Below are 17,513 nucleotides of genomic sequence, written 5' to 3'. Positions count from 1 at the left end.
ATGTGTTGGTTTAATATTGTGATATTGTGATTTTCTCGCTACGGTCATTATTTTAAAGGCCTTAAAATAAATGTGTATCTATTTTTGATATAACAACTGTTTGGAGTAGTTTGTTAGCGCTCTTGCTTTGTGTGCTCATTGCGGGCTTTCAGTCACCCTCACCCCTCTTGAGACCTAGTCTTGACCGCCGCGATCGCTACCTTGATTGGTCTGGCCAGAGGTTACCCTGTTCCAAGTAATTAGGTTGGCCTTCTGAACTTCTGCGCCACCAGGACAGAGTTCAGAAATCCGTCTTAACAAATTGGTGTACAGCGGTGGGATACGACTGAAGGTATCCAGTGTTGCGCTCGAACTAAGGCATTTCAGGTTATTCCAAACAGTACACGTAGTGAATTGTTATAGTATAACTTTAAAAAGGCCATAGTCCTATCAAACAGTATGGAAACAAGTACGTTGTTAACTTTAAATGCTTCCAAGTCAGAAACATTGAAAAAGATGTGTGCGGAGAGAGGTGTTTCCTCTCAAGGCACGAAATTGGAAATGATCCAAAGAATCGTGGCGTGGCAAGAAGCACAGCTTGACGCTATTACTTCTGAGGACAGTGCGGAAGGTGGTGGGGCTGCTCTCACTGGTAGAACCGACGGTTCTGCCGCCGCACTGTTCCACCGCGACCACGAGGACAGGGAGGACGAGCTGTCTAATGTTTCCTCTGCCAGTGCTGATGGGGAGGCTATGCTTGAATTCAAGAAGCAAGAGCTGCGGTTTAGGCAGCAGGAGCTTGAATTCAGCATAGCCAAACTAAAAATCGAACAGGCAGAAAAACAAAAAGACAGGGATCACCAGTTGGAACTGGCCAAGCTTCAGGTTGCAAATGGATCCAAGGGTCCTGGACATGGGTCTGGGGCTCCTCTCATCCACGGTTTCCAAAAGATCTGCTCAGTGTGTATGAAGAGAGGAATGACATAATGGACTGGCTGAATGCGTTTGAGTATGCATGCGAGGTCCAGGAAGTTGACAATGCTGATAAGATTGCGTGGTTGCTCAGTAGACTGCCCCATTCTGGCTGTAGTGCCATTATGGAAATGTCGAAGGCTGAGCGGGCTGATTTCGCAATGTTAAAGCAGACTCTCATTTTAAAGTTTGGGAAGACTCCGGCCCAATATTTAAAGCGTTTTCGAGAGTATAAGAAAAAGGAAGGTGGTACTTGGGTATCTTATGTCGCTGAATCTTTGAAAAACTTAACTGGCTGGGTCGAAGGCTATAAGGTTTCTACCTTCGACGGCATGATAAATCTTGTCATGCTGGAACACATTTTTGCTTCTTCTTCCCCGGAGCTTAAGCAGCATTTGGCCGATTCGAAGGAGATAGATCCTAAGAAGCTGGCCATTGCAGCAGACTTATGGGTGTCACATCGAGTGTCCCATAAGGACAAAACTCATCCTGGTAAGCAGGAGGAGGGGAAAAAGTCCAAAGATATGGAGGGTGGGGAATCTGCTAAATCTTCTTCCCAAAAGGGCCACAAAAAGAAAAACAAGGGTAAGACACAAGAGAACTCACAGGGTAGTGGAGGTGCGCCTCCGAAACAGAACTCTGGTTACAATAAGCCTCCCTACGTAAACAGACCCTCTGGGGCTTGTTTTTCTTGTGGAGCAACTGACCATGTGAAGGGGGATCCCCGTTGTAAGGTTAGACCTTTGGGGGTCCACTCCGCTAATCTGGCCTTCTCCTCCTACGAGGAAGAAGAGATTACAGGAGCATCCTTCTCCTCGGACTCATTTCCCAGCGGAATAGAGGCCGAGGTAGTTTTAGTGTCCCTGGGTTCCTGGGAGCCTAAAGTCGCAGAGGCGTATGCTAGGATTCCGGATAATACCAAGCACTACTTTAAAGACAGTGTGCTGATCAATGGAGTGGATACTCCAGCTCTTAGGGATAGTGGGTGCAGTCGAACTGTAGTGGATTCTACCTTGGTAGACTCAGAGGAAGTTGCCAGAGCTACTCTGATGCCCACTAAGTTGGCTGACGGCCCCCTCCGTATGTTTCCCGTGATCCCTGTTAATCTAACTTTAAATGGTAAAGCAGTCAGGATTCCAGTGAGCATTCAGAGAAACGTCCCGGGAAAGGTCTTATTAGGTAATGATCTCAGAGCTTTAGGGCTCGTAGGAGACACTGCCGAACGACCCTACACACGGTCTCAAGCACGGGCAGCATTGGCCAAGTCCAATACGCCGCCCCAGCCGAAGGGGAAACCCAAGGCGAAAGGAGTCTACAAGTCAAGACGGGGGAAAGAGAATATTCCCCCGAGCTCGCCTACCACTGCGGTGGAGGAAGTTGGTCAATCGCCCGAGCCTGACGAGGAGGTGGCGATGCCTGAAGTATTCGACCCCAACGACCATCCGGAACTAAAAGACTTGTTAGTTGAAGGAGGTCCTGATAGGGACGAATTCAGTAAAGGCCAACGTGAGTGCCCATCTCTGGAAGGCCTAAGGAGACAGGCCTGCTCCCAGCTTGAGGGTGAACCTCCTGGGAAGCATAGGATTTATTGGGAAGGTGGACTCCTGTATAGTGAGCCCACAGAGTCTACAGAAGGAGACCATAGGAGGTTGGTGGTTCCCCTTGCTGTTAGACCCTTCCTCCTGCAGTTGGCGCATGAAGTTCCCCTTGCTGGTCACCTTGGTATGAAGAGGACCAAGCAAAGGTTATCCATGCACTTCTACTGGCCCAAGATGGGGGTGCAAGTAGAAAGTCACTGCAGGAGTTGCGCCTCCTGCCAGTTGTCTGGTAAGGTTGGCGCGACAATCCAAGCTCCGTTGGTACCGCTCCCAGTTGTGGGGGTACCATTTGAAAGGGTAGGGATCGACATCGTTGGTCCCCTTGACCCGCAAACATCCTCGGGCAATAGGTTTATCCTGGTGCTGGTCGACCATGCAACCAGGTATCCTGAGGCCATCCCATTGAAAACTGTAACTGCCAAGTCAGTTGCAAAAGCTTTACTCGGCATATTCACTAGGGTTGGCTTCCCTAAAGAAGTTGTGTCAGATCGTGGCAGCAACTTTATGTCGAAGTATATGCAGGCTATGTGGAAAGAATGTGGGGTCACCTACAAGTTCTCTTCTGCATACCACCCCCAGACCAATGGTCTGGTGGAACGTTTCAACAGAACGTTAAAGAGCATGATTGGGGCTCTGGAGGAGCCCCAGAGAAGAAAATGGGATCTTCTTTTACCATGCTTGCTGTTTGCCTACCGAGAGGTACCACAGGAGGGTGTTGGCTTCAGCCCCTTCGAACTTCTGTTCGGTCATCCCGTACGGGGACCCTTAGCCATTGTCAAGGAGGGATGGGAGATGCCCACTCCCCCTGTTACTACCAATGTAGTTGACTATGTGCTAGGGCTCAGAAAACGGATGGTACTTCTGATGGGCTTGGCTAGTGATAAATTGAAGGCAGGGCAAGCGCTGGTGAAACATTGGTACGACCAGAAAGCTTCCCTCATCAACTTTACACCTGGTCAGCAAGTCCTGATCATGAATCCTATAAGGCCTCGCGCTTTACAGGACAAATGGTCAGGCCCTTACACAGTGGTGGAGCCCCTGGGTGAGGTAAACTATTTAGTGGACCTTGGAAGGCCTGGACAGGCTCCAAAAGTGTTCCACGTGAATAGGCTGAAGGCTTTCGTCCCAAGAGTCGAAATCGCAGCACTGCTACTGGCATCAGACGTTGAGGAAGAGGAGTCTGAACCTCTCCCCGACCTGTTCCAAAGCGGTCCTTCAGACAGCTCCGTTGAGGGTGTCCGAGTGGCCCCTCACCTGACTTCTGATCAGCAGGCTGAGGTGAAAAGTTTGCTTAGGCAGTTTTCCCCCCTGTTTTCACAGTCCCCTGGTTTGACACCTTGGTGCAAACATAACATTGACACAGGAGACAGTGTACCTACCAAAAGTAGGGGATACAGGATGTCGGATAAATTACGGTCTTATATTAAGACCGAGGTCAACAAAATGTTAGACCTTGGGGTGATTGAACCCTCTAGTAGTCCTTGGTCCAGTCCTGTGGTTCTGGTTCCAAAGGCAGGCACTTCTGAATTGAGGTTCTGCGTGGATTACAGGGCTCTGAATGCTGTCACCAAGACAGATGCCCACCCCTTGCCTCGAACAGATGAGCTGGTGGATACTTTGGGTGCCTCCAAGTACCTCAGCACATTTGACCTTGCTGCTGGTTATTGGCAAATAGCTTTAGCAGAACATGCCAGGGAGAAGACAGCATTTTCGACGCCAGACGGCCTTTACCAATTCCGGGTAATGCCGTTCGGGTTGAAGAATGCACCTGCCACTTTCCAGAGGCTTGTGAATCATGTGTTGAATGGGTTGGACGAATTCTGCCTTGCATATCTGGACGATATAGCAGTTTTCAGTGCCACCTGGGAAGACCATGTGAAACACCTCGGGATTGTGCTCCAGGCTCTTCGGAAAGCCCACTTGACCATAAAGGCTAGTAAATGCCAGATTGGACAAGGCTCAGTGGTTTACCTTGGACATGAAGTAGGTGGAGGGAGGATACAGCCTCTACCCAGTAAAGTACAAGCAGTACAAGACTGGCCTACCCCCACTACGCAAACCCAAGTGAGAGCCTTCTTAGGACTCACGGGGTATTATCGCAATTTTGTGGCAGACTATGGCACCATAGCTGCTCCTTTGACTGCCCTCACAACTCCGAAGAAACCCAAGAAGGTAACTTGGACCGACGAGTGTGAGAAGGCCTTCAATGGCTTAAAAGACTCCTTGTGCCAGGCCCCTGTGCTCAGGGCCCCTGATTATCAAAGACCTTTTATCGTGCAGACGGATGCCTCTGACACTGGGATAGGAGCTGTACTATCACAAGTAGATGAGAAGGGTAAGGAACACCCTATCGGTTTTATTAGTCGCCAGCTTAAGGACAGAGAGCTCAGGTGGTCCACGGTAGAGAAAGAATGTTTCTCTGTTGTGTGGGCCCTAAGGAAGCTGAGGCCCTACCTCTATGGGACCCACTTCACTGTGCAGACTGACCATAAGCCGTTAAAGTGGCTAATGAACATGAAGGGGGAGAATCCAAAGTTGCTTAGGTGGTCCATAAGTCTTCAAGGCTTCGACTTCACTATTGAGCATAGACCAGGTGTCCAACATAGCAATGCTGATGGGTTGTCCAGAATGTTTAACCGACCTGAACAAGAGACTCATCCAGGGGTGGATTAGTTCCCCCTGTCCATAGTCTGGGAGGGGCGAGTGTTAGGAAAGATTTCGTTATTGTAGGGAATTTTCCTTCCATGTGGCAACCCCTAAACTTTTTGCTATTGTTTTTAAACTGGTTCTTGACTTTGCCAGAGAAGTACAGCCTTCTGCCGCACTTCTCTGGGCTTTCGCTCCTTTCTTACGGGGAAACTGACATGCCCTTAAGACAGTCAGTACCGGGGAACGTGGTTTCCCGTAGTTTCTTCTATCGTGTCGCAGCTTTAGTGCAACACGACACAAGAGGGCCCTGTAAGCTAAGTTACAGCTCTCTTGGGTCTCTAGCCTTCTACAGGCCCTAGATACTCTTTTAGGAATGTATTTGATCGGTGCAAGTCATTCAGGGACTCGAATGGTGGCAGCGATCGTATTGTTTATTTTGAGCTCCTTTTGGCGTTCTGAGCACGTTTTTGCACTGAACCCAAAATGGTGGCCTGGCTCCCAAAATGGCCAGGCCGCGAGGCTCCTTTGTCTTGTCCACTGACCGTCTTGCTCCCTTCACCTTCCCCAGGTCCGGCGACCCGGGGCCTTCCTTATTTGGGCATGTACTTTCCCGCGAAACGTGGTTGCTTTCGCGGGCTTCTACATGTCGTTTGTGTGCCTCCAGGGTGTGGGCTGGGATGTCTGGTCCCAATACACATCCTGGGTGCCAGAGAGTCTAGGGTGGTGTGAATGCCTGGGACCACCGTGGTCCGTGATTGGTCCACGTATGGTATGTGTTTTGATGAGCAGATCTCCCATTGGCTCCCCTCCGTTTTGGCGCGAAGGGAACCGTGGATAAGAGGGGGCTGGAAACACCACTACCATGTCGATCTCCTGAGTTCTCACGAACGAAGGAATACAGGAGCCAAGTATCCTGCAACTACGAGGCTGGACCGAGGAATCGCTGGTGACCCGCTGAAGGAATCCTCCTTTGCACTGCTGTCGTCCGGAGAGCCCCTGTCCTCCTTTGATCGAACCAGAAGGCCTGTACTGGTGCTTCGACCTTTGGAATAGCAGGAACAGCTATTCCCGGCATCTTCAACCATCTCCTGCCAAGTAAGCCTTCGGAAGCGTCTCTGGGCCATCCAGTTGACTGACCAGCTTACCAAGGAGTTTGGCTCTGCAACCGCCGCCAGGTTGTGTTGTATTGCGAGTCCTTGACCCTCTCCCACGCTTCGTACGCTTGGCGTTCCCAGGTCTGAAGGGAGGAGGGTTCATTTGGCTCGAATACACACGGCCGCTCCGTTGTCCTGTGCGGCAACAAAACTGTGCTGGTTTCGTCGATTGGGACGTCTTTTTGCTCTACACGACTACGAGGCGTTCCCTGCTCTTCTGAACCTGCCAGCTGCTGAAACTATCGTGGAGAAGCCTGGGTCTGCTTGCTTCGGGGACCGGTGAGTAGTATATCTAGGATCTGGTCGCCCTCCTGCAGTATCCCATTGCTTTTCCCTGCTGTGTAAAAACAGCACCCTTTTGCCGCGCTCGCGCTCTGCTTCTGCCCGCTGTGGAGGCTGCGCTTGAGTTGCGGAACCTGTTCTCCTTCTGCTGTGCACTAACCCGAACTGCCTGACTTCCTCCGAAGAGCTTCCCCTTTTGCCCGTTGGCACCGGCGTGGCAGGTACTTTGAGCACAAGGCTCCACTCTTCGCAGGGCTCGGACTTCCATCTAGTTAGGTGCCTATGAAGGCGAACTGAGTCTAAAGCGTTATCGCACTGCCTGTTTTCCTTTCCTTTCAGGTGGACTACATATTTCGTGCTTTAAACGCTTGCGACTGTGTATTTGTATATATATTGTGTTGATATGGTATGTGTTGGTTTAATATTGTGATATTGTGATTTTCTCGCTACGGTCATTATTTTAAAGGCCTTAAAATAAATGTGTATCTATTTTTGATATAACAACTGTTTGGAGTAGTTTGTTAGCGCTCTTGCTTTGTGTGCTCATTGCGGGCTTTCAGTCACCCTCACCCCTCTTGAGACCTAGTCTTGACCGCCGCGATCGCTACCTTGATTGGTCTGGCTTGTCCAGAGGTTACCCTGTTCCAAGTAATTAGGTTGGCCTTCTGAACTTCTGCGCCACCAGGACAGAGTTCAGAAATCCGTCTTAACAGTCATGACAGCAGTCCTTACACAAAAGACGACATTAGGACATGGTCATAAATCATTAGCTTATTACAATGGGATCTTAAATCCAGTTATGAAAGGACACTATCCTTGTGAGCAATCTTCGGCATCTGCTGCATTTGCCATAGAAAAGGCTTAAAGTATAAGTATGGGATGTTCTGTAACTCTATTTGCAGAGCAGGCATTATTTGCAATTTTAGAGAAGCCCAAGAGCATGTTGACCACCCAAAGAGCATTGGGGTATGAGGTAATTATCCCAAACCCTGCAATTAAAATTGTAATGTGTAGTATAGTGAATCCAGCAATGTTAATAGCTAAACCAGTCGGAAAAGATGATGATGTGCATGACTGTGTTACTTACAATGAATGTCATGATGATATTCCCCATGTTAGAATGGTCTAAGAAGAGAGGCAGTGGTTTTCATTGATGGTTTATCCAAATTCGACCAACAAACTGGGGTGAGTCATTCATGACCAGCAGTAGTAAGGGTGACCAGATAGGGCACCTTCGAAGTATTAATGAGCAAACGACTAGCATTGACCTAGTCAGCACAGGCTGCCGAATTAGCTGCACTTATTGATGCATTACGAAGCTTTGAGGATGAGGAAGTGATGGAGTACTCTGCATCCACATATGTGACATCAACTGTACTCGCAGGCCTAGCATGTTGGAAGAGGAGGGGCTTCCTCTTTGCAGACGGCACTCCAGTGCAACATGCAGGACTATTAGACAAACTCATTGAAGCCTTAAGCTTCCCAGCAACCATAGCCATCATGAAATGCGCACCACATTAAAAAAGAACAGACTTAATATCTCACAGGAAAGAAGCTGCAGACTTAGAGGCCAAACGTGCTGCATATTACTCAACTATGTGGGGAGATGAGTTAAAAGAGTTGAATAAAGCGAAAAGGCGATGCCTGTTGGTTAAAGAAGGGTTTAATATGATGTTCGTTGTACAGTTAATTGAGATACAAGGACGAGCATCACAGGAACAAAAGTAGTTATGGAAAAAGCAGGGGTGTTCTTTGTCCCCCACTGAGGCAATTTGGAGGCAGGATAGCACAGGAATGCCAGTTATGCCTCTAGCTTTATTGAGAGTAGCATTAGAGCAACTCCATTATCCCGCGCATGTGACTCAAGAGAGTCTAGCTGGTTACTATAGCAGACTGGTACGTAACGATCCTCAGTGAGCGTGTGGCATAGTTCATTGTAAATTGTATTGTGTGCCAAAAATGTACAGCAGGGCACACCCTGGGAATGGTCAGAGGAGTAATCCCCAGACATAACGGCCCCTTCCAACATTTGCACATAGACTATGTCGATATGTTGCAAACATGTAATGGCTATCGATACATGATAGTTGTAGTTTGTCCCTTTTCCAGATGGATTGAGGCAGGTCCGTGCCCGCATACTGATGCTGAATGTGCTGCAAAGTTTTTGGTCTGCGAGGACTTACCGGGATGGGGGGGTGCAAAGTTTTGCGATCCCACAGTGGACTGCATTTTGTGAACAAACTCTTTTGAAAATATAGTCCCACTATTAGGCATTAAGCATACGTTTGCCTCGGCCTATCACCTGCAAGCCAGCGGGATATGTGAGCGATTAAATGTACTTTTGAAGGAAAGGATAACAAAGTTAAAGTGAACACTAAAGAAAGGATGGCTACACTGCCTACCTCTTGCGTTATATTCACTGAGGAATCAACCTGGTTCGGATCATCATTTAACACCCCATGAATTGGTGACTGGATGCTGAATGAGGACTCCTCTCAAGGGCAAATACAGACATCCACAGTGTAGCAAGGGCATTAGGTGACGAAATGCAGGATTATTTAAAAACAATGAATCAAAGTATTTCTTTTATTTCTCAACAAATCAAGCATCAACAGGAGGGGTCAAATGCAAATAAAGAGGACAATGTGCCTAACAATTTGAGAAACGCATTAAAGGAATTGCCAATATATATATAGGGGACCGAGTGTTAATACGCAAATTTGTACGCAGCTGGAGAACCCCCCGACGTGAGGTGGCGGACATAAACTCTACTACTGTTAAATCGAAAGGAAGAAGGGCATGGATCCACCTGCACGATGTCAGACCTTATAAAAGTGAAGCAACATTGAGCTCTCCTGCACCCATTTCCAGTGAAGCAAGCATTTCCAGTGAAGCAAGTGAACTTGTGTGTCCAACACAGACCCTTTAAGACGAGGTAGCAATACTTTGAGATGGATGGGATGCAGAATATACTCAAACATCAATAATCAAACTGACTCAGGAAGTTGGCAAAGTACGTCTGTTTTAATATCAATTATCTAAAAGATCAACAAACTCGCTCGATCTTCTCACTCAATGCATTTCATTAAAAAAATGTAGCTTATGTACTAAAAACTCATCATCACTGACATATCCTACGTGGAAAACTACAAAAACCTTCTTGGGAAAGTGATTGGTTTAACGGGAACATCTAGGTATACTTTCCATACTTGTCAGGGGAGGTGATTGGGTCTCTAATATCAGGTGGGGCAACTAAGCGCTCCTCTAGTGCAGGTTTCTACAAACGTCATCAAATACACGAAGTCCCATTGGTTATACAAACAATAGGGCTCTTCTACTACGTGGCCCTATATAATTGCTTGACACCCTCATACCCCTCTGTAATATTCCACACACGCAAGCAGCAATCAGGCTGGCATCCAGGTGCTAGTTGGCTGGTCATAACCATAGCTTCCCACCAATTAGCCTGTCATCTATCATCACTCTCGCAGTCTGCCAGTCAATTAAGGCTTTGAACTTGGCCTTGGAAATGTTCTCCGTGCCTGAGAATAAGAGTGAGTATAGGCATACTGTGTTTTTTGGTTTCGATAAAGCTTGTCCCAGTATCTATTTTCAACCATCCACATGACTGCAGACCATGTTTTAGAGTCTTTCTGCAGTTAAAATACTATTAAATGATGAACCTCTGGCGTCTTCAGTGTTCTCGCTCCTCACCTAAGACAAGAGTTTTGTTCTTTTCACACGTTCTGTAACCACTGTATGAACATTCAGGCTCACAGTGTCCTTGACTTCCTGGTCCTGGGCAAGCCATGCCTTTCTTCAATCCACCTCTGTAAGTCAATTGCTTTCCAACTGCGACACACGGAAAAAGCCTGTCTGCTCAGAGGGTCCAGCTCTGCTAAAATGCGTTGTGGAATCATCCATAGTCCATCCACTCCTATGTAAATGCGTTGGTGCATCGCCACAGTCTATTCACTACATAGCCAGCCTTTAAGAATACTTTGTCTACTTGTATTACTGCATCTGTACATTTGTAAAATGACTTGATATTTTCTTCATTATTTCTGTAGCATGAGCATCTTTATCTCGAGCCCGAAATGTTGCTCATCTTTGACACTTCTTTAGTGCCTATAGAATGTCCATAATCATCAGCCTCTTACTTCTTCCCTAGGTGCGTCAGCTCTGCTTTTCATGACATCACTGATCTTCTCTTTTGCTCAGTTTTCACACTTCCTCCGAGATTTCATTCAAATGGCCATCATAAGGTCGTGAATGCATGTATGGCTTTCTTAATGGGAATCTTACTTCCAAGATTCTCTTCGGTATAGGTATTTTCCCTGGTACTGCACGTGTCTCACACTCTGGCTCCCAACATATAGGCAGCATGGGGAAGGAGCTTTGAGTGGGGGTACTTGGCTCCACCTCTACACACCCCCCTCTGGGCAATTCATCAACCACTCTCTCGTCAATCTTCACATCTAGGCATACTCATCTGAAGAAATGCTTCATTGGGACTCATATTTTTATGACTCCCTTCAGGCATCCTGCTGACTTCAAATACTCGTCCGTACTCCAGGACATAAGCATGCATTGTCGACCTAGACTGCAGCAGATCCATTTCCCCACGCACTTTGTGTGGTTCTTTGGGTACAGGAACTTCGTTCCTTCAGGTGAATGAATGCTGGCCTTCACGTAGTCTCTGATTTATTCAGCTGTCAGCACTTTGGTTTTCCATCCTGATTCAACATCAATCATCATTTTCATTCTCACAGCTTTATTTTCAGTCTTCTTGTATTGTCTGATTATTATCCTGATCACACAAAATACAAGCAATACCATCACCATCAGGGCTGCAAGGAACTTGAACATATCTGCCATCCATTGTGGGACCCATAAAAATATTGATCCAAACCAATTGTCATCAGCAATGTCTTCCACTTCGTCTATCATCTGGACGTGTAACTTCATCAGCATCATTATGGGCTCTGTCAAGATGCCATTTTTGTCATCATGAGAAGGTATGAATGTGCTACATGATTCTCCAATTTTGGCATAAACACCTCCATCCATAGCTGTAATCATGTCCAGGACATATCTGTTCTGAAGAGTCATCAGTCGTATGGCTCTCAGCTCTTCCTTGATAGCATTGAATCCCTTTATAGTAGTGTTGATCGTCTGCAACAATTCCCATCTGGTTATTTGTAACCACTTAGTATTTGCATCCATCTGGATGATGGGCATGAAGATTATCGTTAATATCGATGCAGTCTTACTAAACAATCTGTGTTTATATGGGATGGAATCAAAGGCTCTATTGATTTGGCTGAGAAATAGTTCTCTCTCTTCATTCGATTTAGGAGTTCAACAGATCTCTTCTTCCTCAGGTGAGCGTCTGCTTTCGGAAACTCACCAATTTTCAGGTCACTTTTAGAAATTACCAATGCTGGAACATGTACGTTCACTATAGAACATAGTCCTCCCCAATCTCTGGGTAGCTTCATATAAGCTCTGGACCCACAAGCCCTGTAGTGATCCATTATCACTGCTGTTCCAATGCTCATTCCGGTACATTGAAGATTCAACCACAATTCTGGTTTTCTCCAAGTTTTCTTGTGCCATTGTTTCTGAAACATAGCTTTGCACTATCCAGAGGCACTATCTGTAAGGGCCCTCCTTTATCTTCGACCAATGTCAGTAGTTTAGCAAGTCTCGTCCATAAAGGTTTGCATCCATTCTTCATAATGTCAATAGTCGGTTTGTAGCAGCCAATCACTACCCACGCTCTGCAGATAACCACTACTTCCTCCCATCCATCTGGAGAAAGTACTGTACCTAATCTGCATTTGACCTCTGTTCTTCCATCTTCGAATGTCTTCTGCAGATTTTCCTGGACTCTCAAGTGTTCTGTTCATTTCCCATCTGATTCAAGCCCCTTTCACTCCTGGCTGTTTGTATCTTATCACATGATTTCTAGTGTAGACTCTTGCTTTTGTCTTTGTGTCTTGAACATAATCATCTTCATCTGGTTCTGTCCATTCTGTTGCCCATACTAAAGAGGCTGTTCTACCCATGAACTGACCTCTTGCTCGGCAGAGTGCAATGTGAGATAGACAGTGGCCATGAATATCTTAGACTTCCCCATACTGTAAGGCAGGAGTGCACATACATAGCATTCCTCCTCTGAGGTTCTTCTTCCAACCTCTTTCATGTGCTGAGACCATATGTTGTTAAATGTGCTTTGCTGTCTAGATAATCATTTACATCATGATCATCCTCCCTTATACTTCTCTTAGGTCTCTTTCTTGGCTCATGAGCTCTTATAATCATCTCATTAATTATGTCTGCATAGTTCCTGCCCACTAGGGGAATCATAGGGACACTTGTCAGTGAAATCAGTGTATTTACATGTGCTACTGGTGTAGGAATAATCACATAGGGTCTCGGTTGTCTTATAATTGCCACATCTGTAATTTCCTGCTGCATAGGAAGATATACAGGTACTACTGCCTTCTTTGGCTCGACATAATAGACTGTACGTATCGTGAGAGAGAGAAGAATGACAATGAACATGATGCATGTATATATTATGTACCAATATGTCCATCTTATACAGTAATAACTTCTTGCACATCGTGGTGCTCTCTCGTTGTTTGCCACATTATTGTTGCTATCAATGTTGCCCATATTGTCTAGGATTACTTTTAAGGAAGGAAAAAACAATTTTAATCAGGCAATCTCATGACATTTTCTGCCAACTGTTGGATCTGCTCCACAAGCTCCGCAAGCAGCTGGCTGATTGCAGGAGAATTGATAGGATTCCGAATGAATACAAAAGTGTCGTCTTTTTGCCAAACCAAAAGCGGATGAGCTTCCAGCAAATAGTAAAAGAGCAAGGCCAGTACATTGTGAATGTCATCACTCGATAGACCCATTTATCCGCTCAAAGAGATGTGTCAGGCAGTAAATGAATCTGCTTGGGAATTTTATGTAGCAGCCAATTTATTGCAGGTCGATTTCTGGGATCTCTCAGAAATACACAAGTATTGGTTTGCAGTCTAACAAGATAAGGATGCTCTTCAATCAAGAAATAAAAGACCATTCCAAACAGTTTGTGAGCGTCTTCGTCAGAAAGGACCATCTGTACTTTGCATACTATACTCAGGTAACTGGAGGATTTGCTCAATTATGGCTGTGAGCAATCTCCTCACGATCTGACCATTTTTAGGATCTTGCAGAAACATGTGAATGTCAACAGTTCTCCCAACCAGCGCAGGATATGCACGAAGAATGAAGAGGAAAACAGCAAGAATGAGCCAATAAGTGTTGCCATCAGACACCACCATGGGTGCCTCCAAAGAGATACTTGGTCAGAAAGGAATCAGGGAACTGCTCCATTTTCCAGTCATCAAAAAGGAATACGAGATTTGGCATTTTTTCTTCTTCTTCTAGATCTCAATGCTTCACAGTCCAATGTTGCAAAAACCAAGAGGTGATGGCTGGAAGGTTTAGACTTAATCTTAACCACTGGCAATGCTCTGGGCAACCCTCCAGACCACCGTTCTTCGCCTGCCAAGCCATTACAGAAGGGAAAGACCATATGCAAATCAGGCTTGGCCCCACCCCAAAAGGGGCAGTCCAGCCCGAACTGCTAGGCCACATCCCTTCTGCACGAGACCACAAGCATCCCCAAACATGTTTCGCCCTTGTTGGGGCTCATCAGTGAGGAGTAGCTTGGGTCTCTAGGCCCAGCAGGCACGGGACACAGTCCAATGTTTATCACACTCCTGTGGCTCAAGCGCAACAGCTTTTTCACTCCTTGCGTAGCAGCTACAAAGAGTTTCTTGAATGAACCACAGTCCAATGTACTCCTTATCTGTCTACTGGACAGTCCATGCGTCCTTCTTCCTTGTGATTGATCTAGTCTGCACATGCTGAACTTCTTCTCTGTGGCTTGCTTCTGAATGAGGTGGGCGGTGCAGTGGTCTCTACAGCATAGATTTTCACGTCTCCCAGGTGCAACCAAGCGCATCTTCCTAGGACCTTCACTGCTGATGGAGTTACTATGAAAGGACTGTTAAATCTGGGTTGGTGCCATTTGCGGGTTAAGTTCCTGATCAAAACTTGATCTCCGGGAAATAGTTTTGGCAAGAATAGTTCCTTTGGTCCAGTTGCTGTATGGTCTTCATCTGTGTTCTGAGACCTGCACCCCATCCGCTTGACTTGTTCTAAGATGACAGAGATACTTGTAGTCATTCATGTTAAGTAGGCACATAGCTCATCTCCTAACAATTCTGCTTTTGTTTAAGCATCACTTCTAGTCCTCGATGGAGGAGTGAGAGGCATTCTCATTTGCCTCCCCGTTACTAGTTCATGGGTAGTGAGGTGATGTCAGAGTCTGGTTGAATCCTCACTGCATATGATGCAAGAGGCATGCAATGCAGCCATAATTTTTTCAGCATTAGCTTCAGTTTGGCTATCCTTTCCTTGAGCAGACCGTTGAGTCTCTCACATATTCCATTTGCTTGCGGGTGATAAGCAGAGGAAAATCTATGCTTTATACTAAGCAATAAGCTAATTTGCTCAAACACTTAATTTACAAAATGTGGGCTATTATCGGATCTCAACAGCTCACATATTCCCCATCTAGGAAATACTTCTCGGTGTCACACATGGGAGAACGGCGCAGAGCTTCCATGCAACATGGAGGTTGCAGCCGAAACGGGTCACAAGGATTTCCCTCTGGCATAAATGGAGGTTGCCATGAAAATTGGCAACCAGAGTGCTTTCGTGTCATGTGACACGCTCACGGATTACGCTTCCGCGTAAACCCCACCCAGGAACCACGGCATAAATCCAGCATTGACCAGCACACCAGTGCTTCTAATTAGCGTTACTGCTCCCGCCAGTGTCGTTACCTGGACTTCGTTCTGTTTGAAGCTATTTCCACTATTCTTGACTTGGACTGCTCCTGGATTCCTTCTTCTTGGTGTGTCTGATTCTGATATTGCTCACATGTTTCCGACTTCGGACCGTATAACGGATTGCTTGCCTCCTGATTTCTACCGCAGTCTGCCTCACTGGTTCCACCCTGGACTGCATCCATTTCATGGGTTTTTTAGACTATGGTATAATCCGGATCCTGCCGTAGTTGTTCTTTCCTGTAGTTGAGTCAGATTCCTTCTGGATCTGACATTGGACTGCATGCCGGACTCCTGAGCCTGCTTCTAACATACTGTAAGAGATTGAAATACGCATTTATTAACACTGTTTTGGTTCTCAGTATACCTTGTTGTTGGTACCTCATGAGCCCCTGATTTTGGTCTGCAAATACAAGTTACTGTGGTTTCTATTGCTGAACAATCTACTGAACACTCTCCTGTATTTACCACTATCTCTTATTAACTCCTCGCTGTTTCTGTGGACTTAATTCAAGTGCACACACTAACGCTCTGCAGCCCAATTGCACCAACAAATTACTAGTGCATCCCTCGTGCCGCCCGGGTTATTGATCCCTTTACTAACTTTCCCTTTTGTTATTTTTTCCTTTCGTTGTTCCTCGGCTGAAACTTTATTTAACTTCCCCAAGAAAACATTGTGGTAAGAACAATTCCTGATTGACTGGGTGGTTGTTTTGGGGGTAGTTATTCACTATAGAGTTTAAGGGGTGTTTTGGCTTTACTGTAGGTGCAGATGCTCTATGACCCATCGAGATAACCTTTCAGGTATTCTATAATTAAGTCTAGGGTTTTGTTGTGAAAAAATGAATGACAACTGATATTAATCAACACTCTGTGTTTCCATTACAGCATTGGTTTGGTGTTGTGTGTTGTCCCCGCTCTTATGTGAGATCAACCCCTCGGTCTGTCTATTTTTAGTATAGCAGAGGGGTGCATCGTAAAAAAGAGTTCCCTCAAGTTGAGTAGGCCTGACTGGTCGGAGGTCATAGCAAAGTCAGGCTCGCTGTCGATTGTGAGGTTCTGCTCATTCGTTCTCCTCACTGATCTTGGGACGTCTATTCAACGGCCCTAGCAGATACGGTTGGGTGAGTAACACCCGGGCTAAAAACTTTGCAACGCAAGTGGCATCTGGGTGTGTACATGCGCCAGCCTCGACCCACCTAGAAAAGCGGCACACCACCACTATCAGATATCTATAACCATTGCAAACTTGCAGCATGTCAACATAGTCAATATGTAAATGCTGAAAAGGACTATTCCGTCGAGGTATAACTCATCTGACTGTTTGCAGCGTGTGCCCAGCAGTAAACTTTTGACATACAATGTAATTTACTACATTAAAATCAACGTGTTCTAACAAATTTGGTACAAACCAGTCCTCCGCAATAGTTGCTGCAGGTCTTTCCCTAGTGACATGCGCAGGGTAGTGTAGCTGCTCTAATGCCACTCTTAATAAGGCTACAGACATCACCAGTTTACCAGTGCTTTCCTGTCGCCACAATGCCTTGGAAGGGGATAAAGAACACCCCCTCTGTGTCCACAGATCTTTCTCATTCTGTGGTGCTCCACCTTGGATTTCCATCAATTGTGTCTTCGATAAATTATTGAAGCTTTCATTTACAATCATCATCACCAAAATTCTTTCATTCACATTAGGCATATCAAAGCTCATAATATTGGGTGAATATGCAACTCTATTTGCTTCTTCGTCTGCAGCTTGGTTTCCGTGTAAAGTTTGCTCTCTTAGTGTGCGCTGCGCACTTAACTATTGCGATGGCTACAGGGAGTTGTAGTGCTTTAATAAGTCTGTCAATAAAGCAGCGGGTTTCACTGCAGTGCCGTCTGCTCGGAGGTAGCCCCTCCTTTTCCAACGTGCTAACCCTGCGTGTACTGTCGATGTCACATAGGCGGAGTCACTGTAC

At 46.2% G+C, this 17,513-nt stretch overlaps 1 protein-coding gene across 3 annotated transcripts in view; it reads left to right on the top strand.

Annotated features, from left to right (window-relative positions):
* SCUBE1 (signal peptide, CUB domain and EGF like domain containing 1) overlaps positions 1–17,513 on the top strand; it is a 2,600,196-nt gene that overhangs the window by 170,772 nt on the left and 2,411,911 nt on the right. The gene's annotated exons all lie outside the window — the stretch shown is intronic.

Source organism: Ambystoma mexicanum, chromosome 12, assembly GCF_040938575.1.
Source record: "Ambystoma mexicanum isolate Mex_15411 chromosome 12, UKY_AmexF1_1, whole genome shotgun sequence".
Lineage (NCBI taxonomy): Eukaryota > Metazoa > Chordata > Amphibia > Caudata > Ambystomatidae > Ambystoma > Ambystoma mexicanum.
Note: the sequence above shows the minus strand (reverse complement) of the source record. Positions and strands in the feature narration are given on the sequence as shown.